General features: G+C 41.5%; 1 protein-coding gene across 4 annotated transcripts in view; it reads left to right on the forward strand.

Moving 5' to 3' along the window:
* ZNF385C (zinc finger protein 385C) overlaps positions 1-10,042 on the forward strand; it is a 509,180-nt gene that overhangs the window by 359,838 nt on the left and 139,300 nt on the right. The gene's annotated exons all lie outside the window — the stretch shown is intronic.

A 10,042-nucleotide genomic window follows, 5' to 3' on the forward strand; every position in this document is an offset into this window, starting at 1 on the left:
TGTAAAAGGCCAATTGCTCTGCTATTACAATTGACTCCTAATCTAGGAAAAGAGGAGTGATCATCCCTAAAGCCACATTCAGTATTTGGTCAGTATTTTACATCAGTATTTGACAAAACCAGGAGTGGGTGAAAAATGCCAAAGTAGTACCCATGTTTCTATTATACCTGTCCTCTGACTCCTAATTTTGGCCTGCAAATACTGATGTAAAATACTGGCCAAATACTGAACTTGAGAACGTGGCCTAACCATGCATAACACGCAAGCTCATACAGATGTAGCAAGTGCCACATGAATGTTAGTTGTGCTAAACCAATGTTGATTACATGCTATGGTGCACATTGCATAGCATGAGTTCTATAACTTATAGCTAAAAGGAACCTGCCCGCATGTTTTAATACCCCTAACTGATCCAAACCATGTTAGGTTGCTGTAATGAAGATTATTTCAATACCTATGTTTTTTCAATCCTTCCGTTAATTGCGTTTCCTATTTTTATGTAAACTAGCTACACATGTAGGGGGCTTGGACTTGCACTTGCAGCTTACCATTCTCTCTCCCTCTTACCCCGACCACCACTGGTTTCCTTTCACTGAAAGACAGATCATTCTTGTCTAAGTGATCTATCCTTCCCCCAGATCTTGCATCTTCATTCCTTGGAACAGCGCATATGGAGATCCGTAGTTTGGATCTCAAAACGTAATTGGAACTTGATTGCGCAAGCATCGGCCCATGGAATGATGGCGCCTGTACAAGATATTCAATGGGGTACAAGGTTACTTAGACAATCGGTGGCCAGAGGACAGCGGTGGGCATGGTAACAGGGAGGGAGGAAAGAGAACTGTAAATACAGGCAAAGCCCCCTGCACGGTTATTCGTGAATGGAATAAAAGATTGAAAAAACAAAAGGTACGAAATTAATCTTCAATTCATCAGCCTAACATAGATTAGGTCAGTTGGGGGCACCAAAACCTGCTGAGAGGTTGCCTTCAATGGAAAGTCAAGTTTGGCAAATAACATATGATTGTTCATTGTCTTGCAACAAATGTTTGTTTGGCACATTCTACATATGTGATAGTTGTACCTTTTAGGCTCTTGATGTAACTATCTCAAATAAAAAAATACTCTGTAAATAATTTTGATTTAAAAACTTTCCTATCAGTTTGTGTTGACCTTTCTTCTACCAACCTGTGGGTCTGGATGGTGGCACACTGCAAACAAACATGTATGTAGTCAGATCCAGTGTTACTCTACTCACTCTGACCATTTTCTAACCTAGAGATAGTTGTAGATGATGGAAAAAAACACATATGGTAGTTGCAGAACGACTAAATGGGGGTTATTAGCAGGAATGAGAAGTGTGCTTGGCACTGCTCAATACTAGATAGAGTATCTTGGTGCTCGAGATGCTCTGTACTCAATTGAGTATCGTGCAGATGCTCGATATGCTCGATTTCCTGCCCAGCACATTCTCTCTTTTCGATTTTTCAGGAAGCCCCCAACAGGAGGGTCGGGGATGAGAGAAAAATATCTCTTCCCTGGCCCTCCTGTTAGGAGCTTCCGTAAAAATATTCGCGTTCCCCATTGAGTTCCATAATGCCTGTTACTTGAGTTCAGCCCGTCCAAGCATCTGACCTGTTCAATTTGAGTACCGATCACTCGAGCATTTTACTGGGGTTGTTCAAGGGTTTGTCCAAGACTGAAGTATTGATGATCTCTTCATTTTATCTGTCATCTATATAAGATTGGTAGAGGTTCAACACCTGGCACCTCTACCAATCAGTTGAAAACTGCACCAGTAGTAGCCAGAACTAAGCAGTGTACATAGTGGAGAACAGCGGCCCCCTAGATTGCTTAGATACTGCTTAGTACAGCGCTTTATCTATTTAAAGTGCAGTTCTTGGCAGTGGGCACATAGGGAGGTCATCAAAATTTGAGTCCTGGACATTGCCTTTAACAATTAGTTGCAAAGGTGTACACTAGTGATCAGCGAAGACTACCATGCTCAGGTGCTCTCTCATCATTAAGAGCCGCTGGATGGTCGGTTGGGCATGACTCAATTACCCGAGCATAATGGAATTCAAAGGGGGACTCAAGCATTTTTCCAAAAGACTTCCAGTAAAAATGCTCGAGTCCCCCATTGACTTCCATTATACTGTAGAGCTCTAGTCACGCCCATCCGAGCATCCAACTGTTTTTAATGAGTACCGAGTACCTGAGCATAGTAGTGCTGACTCATTATTAGTGTACACTTTAAGGAACTGCAGCATTGTGTCCACCAAGGTTACATTTTAAACAAAGAACAGAAAAAAATAAGTAAACCTCTTTACGACCAAGGACGTACTGAAACATCCTTGGTCGCCTCCCTCTGTTTACCGCGGGCTCCGGCGGTGATCCTGCTGTAATCCCTGCACATCTCTGCTGATCTGATCGGAGATCCGCCCGCACTTGTTAACCTGTTAACCCTTTAGATCGCGCTGTCAAGTACTGACGGTGCAATTTAAATGGCCGTGGCGGGGATTGCATGGTTTCCTGTTGCCATCGGCGGCCCAACGACATGCTCACGGGGCACCAATGTGTTGCCATGGTATCTCGAGATCAGCTGATGACCCTTGATGCTTGACGAACTTCCTGTGAGAGCCGACAGAGCTATTAATCTGATTGGTAAACAGCGTGGCGGCAAAAAAAAAATCCAAATGCCAAAATTATGTTTTTTGGTCGCCACAATTTTTTTTTTAAAATACAATAACAGGCGATCAAAACGTAGCATCTGCACCAAAATGGTATAATTTAAAAACATCAGTTCAAGACTCAAAAATAGCCTCAGATCCCTAAATATGAGAACGTTACGGGTGTCGGAAAATGGACACAAAAGTGCGCTTTTTTTTAGTTTTCTTTTAACCCCCTTAGCTAAAAGTATATATGTTTGGTATATACAAACTTGTACTGATGTGAGGCATCATACTAACACATCAGCTTTACGATATAGTGAACACTGTGAATAAATGACCCCAAAAACTATTGTGCAATCACACTTTTTTTGCAATTTCTCCACACTTGGAATTTTGTTTCCCATTTTCCAGTACACTATATGGTAAAACTAATGATTTATTTCAAAAATACAACTTGTCCCGCAATAAACAAGCCCTCATATGGCAATATTGATGGAAAAATAAAAAAGGTATGGCTCTCGGAAGAAGGGGAGCAAAAAACAAAAATGGAAAATCGCACAAGGGTCAAGGGGTTAAAGAGAAAAAGCCCATAAAATGTATGTGAATACTGTTAGCACAAATTTGTTGCGCTTCCCAATCTTACAATCTGATTTTTAGCCTCTGTAATAGTAATAAAGCTCATTTCCACTTGGGCTTTGCTGGTTAATGTGCATTACTATTCAAACCACCTTGAGGAATAAGGCTTTTAATTTTAAGGAGGCTCCTGAAAATGCTTGAAGAGTAAAGATGGTATTGAAAGATTCTTACCTTAAGTGTTGAGAGAAATGAAATGCTATCTTGATTTGCTATTTATCACAGCTTGTGGGTTATAAATTAGCTCCCCATGGAGAGTCATAAAGTATATCTCTATAAAAAGGCAGTCTGCAGAATTTATTACCTTCAAAGATATCTCGAAAGGAGAAATTATGAGACCCAATAGACGAAGGGCATTTTTTGCTTTTAAAGGAAATCTGTCACCAGGTTTTTGCCACCTAATCTGACAGCAGCATAATGTAGAGACCGAGATCCTGATTCCAGTGATGTGTCACTTACTGTGCTGATTGCTGTACATTTGATAAAATCACTGTTTTATCAACAGGAGATCCCTAGTAGAGTAGTGAACTTGCTGCCATGTAGCCTTCCATATACATGAACTCTGTATAATCCCGCCCCTAACACTGATCGGTCTCTTTCTGCCTGTGCAGAGTGTACACAGAAAGCTACTTGCCCATACACCGGAGGACTTTTTTTTAAACCCAGAGAGAGGCTTCAGTTCAGAGTAGGTACCCAGTATACAAGGTATGCCTTGACGTGGCTACTGGGCAGAAAACAATAAATAAAAAAAAAAAACAAATACATATATATATATATATATATATATATATATCTCTACCTATCTATCTATTTGCTTGGGTTTTTTTATTTTTTTTTTTCTGCCCAGCAGCCATGTCAAGGCATACCTCATATATTGGGTACCTACTCTGAACTGAAGCTGAACTGAAATATATATATATATATATATATATATATATATATTATATATGTATATATATATATTCGATTTTTTTTCCTAGATTTCAGCAGTAATGCATGTGTATATTACTTTCATAGTTTTCTTACTTCAGCATTTCAGAGTGCAGCTGTCTTTTTTTTTTTTCTTGTCATTTTACCCAAACGTAGTGTCAGTAAAAATGTCAGCTTGAGGCATGAAACATAAGCTCTCACAGCTCTAGATCCTGAAAAAATGAAAATGTTACATGCCTTGGAAAATGGTGCCTAAAGCATATTTTTTTATTTATTTTTTATTACAAACTTCAGAATTTTTGTTTTTCCAATTAAACAAAATAAATACTATACATGTTTGGTATCTACATACTCGTACTGACTTGGGGAATCATAGTGGCAGGTCAGTTTTACCATATAGTGAACATGATAAATAAAAAAAAAAACAATTGTGGAATTGCACTTTTTTTGCAATTTCACAGCACTTGGAATTTTTTTCCTGTTTTCTAGTGCACTACATGGTAAAATTAATGGTTTTATTCAAAAGAACAACTAGTCCCCCAACAAACAAGCCCTCATATGGCTATGTTGACGGAAGAATAAAAAAAAATATGGCTCTTGGAAGAAGGGGAGCAAAATCAAAAAAATGGAAATTCACCGGATGGTGAAAACAATTTTTGATTTTTCGTTTTAAGTTTTTCCTCCCCTTCTTCCAAGAGCCATAGCTTTTTTTTTTTTTTTTTCCCGTCAATATAACCGTATAAAGGCTTGTCTTCTGCGGGATGAGTTTGACTTTTGAACGACACATTCATTCTTCCACATATTGTATTGAAATTATTTTCTCATTTTTCGGGATCTAGGGCTGTGCGACAGCTACCGTATTTTTCGGACTATAAGACGCACCGGACCATAAGACGCACCCTGGTTTTAGAGAAGGAAAATAGGAAAATAAAATTTTAAGCAAAAAATGTGGTAATGATACACTTATGGGGCGAGGATCTGCTGCTGACACACTATTATGGGGGTAATGTCCCCAAATTCTCTAGTAAGGTACCCCATCCTGGTAATGATTCTCCTGCCTTGTATATAATCCCCATCCCCATATTTATTTTTAGATACACACATATATATATATATATATATATATATATATGTGTGTATGTGTGTATGTGTGTGTGTGTGTGTGTGTGTCCCTCATCCTGCTATATGTGCCTCATCCTGCTATAGGTCTCTCATCCTGCTATAGGTCACCCATCATCCTGCTATATGTCACCCATCATCCTGCTATATGTCCCCCATCATCCTGCTCATATGTGCCCCATCATCCTGCCCATATGTGCCCCATCATCCTGCTCATATGTGCCCCATCATCCTGCTCATATGTGCCCCATTATCCTGCTCATATTTGCCCCATTATCCTGCTCATATGTGCCCCATTATCCTGCTCATATGTGCCCCATCATCCTGCTCATATGTGCCCCATTATCCTGCTCATATGTGCCCCATTATCCTGCTCATATTTGCCCCATCATCCTGCTCATATGTGCCCCATCATCCTGCTCATATTTGCCCCATCATCCTGCTCATATTTGCCCCATCATCCTGCTCATATTTGCCCCATCATCCTGCTCATATGTGCCCCATCATCCTGCGGAACACACATAAAAAAAATAAAATAAACATTTATATTCACCTTTCCTCGCTCCACGCAGCGTCGCTCCTCCTCCGTCTGTGCCGGCAGCGCTGTGTGGAGCCGGCCACGCTCCCTGCTGCACCGCGATCTCCTTCTGTCTGTGCGTCTGTGCCGGCGATGCTGTGTGGACACGTGCGCACAGCGATGACGTCATCGCTGTGAGCCCCGTTAGTCTCTACACAGCGCGGCCGGCAATCAGGAGGACATCGCGGTGCTGCGGGGAACGGTGAGTAATGTGCACTGATTCACTGCACCCCGCGCTGATGATGATGCGCGGGGAGCAGTGAATACAGCCGCACATGATCACTCCTGGCTGTAGTTGCCAGGGGTGATCACGGCTGGCTGTTTACTTCGCGCGCGTCCCCGCTCATCACCCCGCCCACCTGTCAGCGCTGAGAGATGGGCGGGAGGATGGGCGTGCATATGTAATGAGCGGGCCCACGTGGTCACGGCAGGCGCTGCTGCTGCCTGTTCGTGCCCCGATGACCCGCTCCACCGCAGCACCCTCATTCCCCGCAGCCATGCTCTACATTCAGACCATTAGACGCACCCCCCACTTTCCCCCAACATTTGGGGGGAAAAAAGTGCGTCTTATGGTCCGAAAAATACGGTAATTTTTTTTGTGTCTTGAGCTGGCATTTTTATTTATACCACTTTTGCGTAGATGCAGTGTTTTGATCACCTGTTATTGCATTTTAATGCACTGTTGCGGTCGCCAAAAAAAACATAATTCTGGAGTTTTGATTTTTGTTCACTCTACACTGTTTACCAATCAGATTAATTGATTTTATATTTTGGTAGATTTGGCATTTCTGAATTTGGCAATACCAAATATGTGTATTTTATCTATTTTTATTTTCAATGGGGCCAAAGGGGGGCTACTTGAACTTTTAGTTGTGTTTTTTTTCATATTTTTTTCTAAACTTTTTTTTTTACTTTTTTTATTGATTTTACTAGTCTATCTAGGGGACTTTTATACTTGCACTGTCTGATTGCTCCTTTCTGATCAAGAGAAATGCTATGTTCCTGTGAATGCCTGCACTCTGCCAACATTCACAGGAAGTAAGTCATAAAAGCAACAGGGGTCATCATCTGACCTCACACAGTCATGGCAACATATTGGCGCCCCGTGAACACGTCATGGTTCTGCGGATAGCGGCGGGGAAGAGCACAATCCCCACCGGAGCGCGTTAGATTGTGCTGTCAGCCACCCGCGCCTGTTAGCTGCACATGTCTGCTGATCAGATCATCAGACATGTTATAGGAATAATGCGGGCTCACCACAAGAACCTGCATTAAAGGGTCAGACACGGCCAAGGACGTATGTATACGTCCTTGGTCATGAAGGGGTTAAAGGAATATTCCCATTTGCAAGATGTATTCCTATTCCAATATGTATTAGGTGTAATAATAATAATATTAGCAAATACCTCCTATTAGAAATGTAGTATAGTTCTCCTGATTAGCTATGTCACTTCTTCCTCTCAGATGTGGTGAGAGTTGATGTATAGGATAGTCTTAAGGGGGCTTTACACGCTACGGTATCGTTAATGTTTTATCGTCGGGGTCACATCGTTAGTGACGCACATCCGGCGTCATTAATGGTATCGCAGCGTGTAACACTTACCAGCGACCTTAAACGTCCTCCAAAGTGGTGAAGATCGTTCACCATGGAGAGGTCGTCCTAAAACCAAAAATTGTTAATGGTTGTTTATAGATGTTGTTGCTCGTTCCTGCGGCAGCACACATCGCTGTGTGTTACACCGCAGGAGTGAGGAACCTCACCTTACCTGCGTCCCGCCCGCAATGAGGAAGGAAGAAGGTGGGCGGGATGATCGTCCAGCTCATCTCCGCCCCTCCGCTTTGATTGGCCGGCCGCTTAGTGACGTCACGGTGACATCGCCGTGACGCCGAACGCACCTCCCCCTTGAGGGAGGGATTGTTCGGCAGTCACAGCGCCGCCGCCGACCAGGTAAGACCAGGTGTGACGCTGTCATAGCGATAATGTTCGCTGTGGCAGCGATAACACGATATCGCATGCACGACGGGGGCGGGTGCTTTTGCGTACGATATCGCTAGCAATTGCTAGAAATATCGTAGCGTATAAAGCCCACTTTAGGCTACTTACATTCAATCTCTGCCTTTGGCTTCCATTTTCAGGTATTTTGATTTATTGTCATTACATTCGTCCAGTCCTTTAAGTCATTACTAGATTCACTGGGAGGATTCCATTTTATACCGCAGCCCAACTTTCCTCTGCTCAGATAAATTTTACGCAGGACATATCTGAAAGACACAGTAATGCAATAAAAATGAAGGACAAATTCAAAGGTCACTGGGTTCTGGATATTTGCCCTTTATAGAAAAGAAAAGAAAACTCTCTTGGAATGGTCATAGCCTTTAATTAATCACTGCCCAGCTCAGTAAGCCACCCCAAGCCATAGCACACATCATTCCCTACAGTTTTTTGTTTTTTTTTTTCCTGTAGCAAAAGCACATGTACCAAAATGAAATAGAACTGTACAGATGCCATGGGGCATTGTCTGAGCCCAGTTAAATCTGGCAGCCAGCTGGAGATTTGCATGCCCAGTAATGGGAAAGAGAACAAGGCAAAGATCTGAGCCTCCACGCTTCTCTGCCGTCTATGTGACTTTAAATAGGTCAAGTACAATGTTGATTTGTTGTCAATAGTGAAAAAGAAAAAAAAGACGTGGGGGTTTTTTTTCTGTTTTTTTTTTTTTGCAAGATATAGGCACGGAGTCTCATGTTGTATTTTTAAAGGCATTCAACTTGAAATCAAATTCCTACCGTATCTTAGTGACTATAGCCAGATTTTATAGAATTCATTGTGCCTCATAATATGTATTTTTTTTTCTATAGGAAATTTAAAGTACTGTATTAGGCACATTGGGAAAAAAATGCTGAAGAGTAAAAATGAATTCAAAATTAGAAGTGTTAACAGTATATTTTCATTAATTAATAAAATGCAAAGCCAATGAACAAGAGAGAAATCTAAATCAAATTAATATTTGGTGTGGCCGCCCTTTGCCTTCTTAGCAGCCTCAGTGTTTCTAGGTACTTGCACAAAGTCAGGCATTTTGTAGGATTATAGTCAGGTGTATGAGTAACCAATTATACCAAATAGTTGATAGTGATCATCACAGTCATTAACAGAAACAGCCGTGTAGGAGGTTTAAAACTGGGTGAGGAACAGACAAACTCTGCAACACAGTTAAGGTTGTGGAAGACAGTTTTATGCCACAGATCATACACCATGATAAGATTGAACATAGCAACAAGAGACAAGGTAGTTATTCTGCATCAGAAAGGCTCTCCCAAGCAAAGATTTCAAATCAGACTGGGGCTTTCAAGATTAGCTCTTCATACTCTATTGAAGACACACCAAGACATAGGTAACTTTGTGGACTGTTGTTACAGCGGTCAGGCAAAAAAACTGCAGTAGATGAAAGACACATCATGCTTACTTCCCTTCAAAATCAGACGATATCCAGAAGTGCCATCAGCTCAGAACTGACAGCAACCAGTGAGACCCATCTACATCCATTTACAGTTCAGAGAAGTATGGAAAGGTGTGGTCTTGGAAGAAAAGCCATACATTTGGCAAGGACACAAAGCCAAGCGACTCAACTAAGCACAAAAAACCCATAAGACCTGGGGTGTAGAAAAATGGTAGCATGTGCTATGGACTGATGTTATTATTTAACTGTAACAGAAGTCAGTTGGTTCACTGAAGGGCTGGCGAGAGGTACAATAATGAGTGTCTGCACTCAACAGTGAAGCATAGTGGAGATTCCTTGCCTGTTTGATGCTGCATTTCTTCAAATTGAGTTGTGGATTCGGTCAGGATTAATGGTGGCCTCAATACTGAAAAACATAGGCATATATGTACCTAACATACAGTGCCATCAGGGAGGCATCTGATTGACTATAAACCTATTCTGCAGAAGACCAATAACCCCAGACATATAGTCAATGTAATTAAGAACTATCTTCAGCTTCAAGAAGGAGTCCTGGAAGTGATGATATTGTCCCTACAAAGTCTTGATCTCCAAATCATCAAAGCTGTCTGGGATTACAAGAAGAGAGAAGTATTTGCAAAAGATTATAACACTAG

Source organism: Anomaloglossus baeobatrachus, chromosome 5 (assembly GCF_048569485.1).
Source record: "Anomaloglossus baeobatrachus isolate aAnoBae1 chromosome 5, aAnoBae1.hap1, whole genome shotgun sequence".
Taxonomy (NCBI): domain Eukaryota; kingdom Metazoa; phylum Chordata; class Amphibia; order Anura; family Aromobatidae; genus Anomaloglossus; species Anomaloglossus baeobatrachus.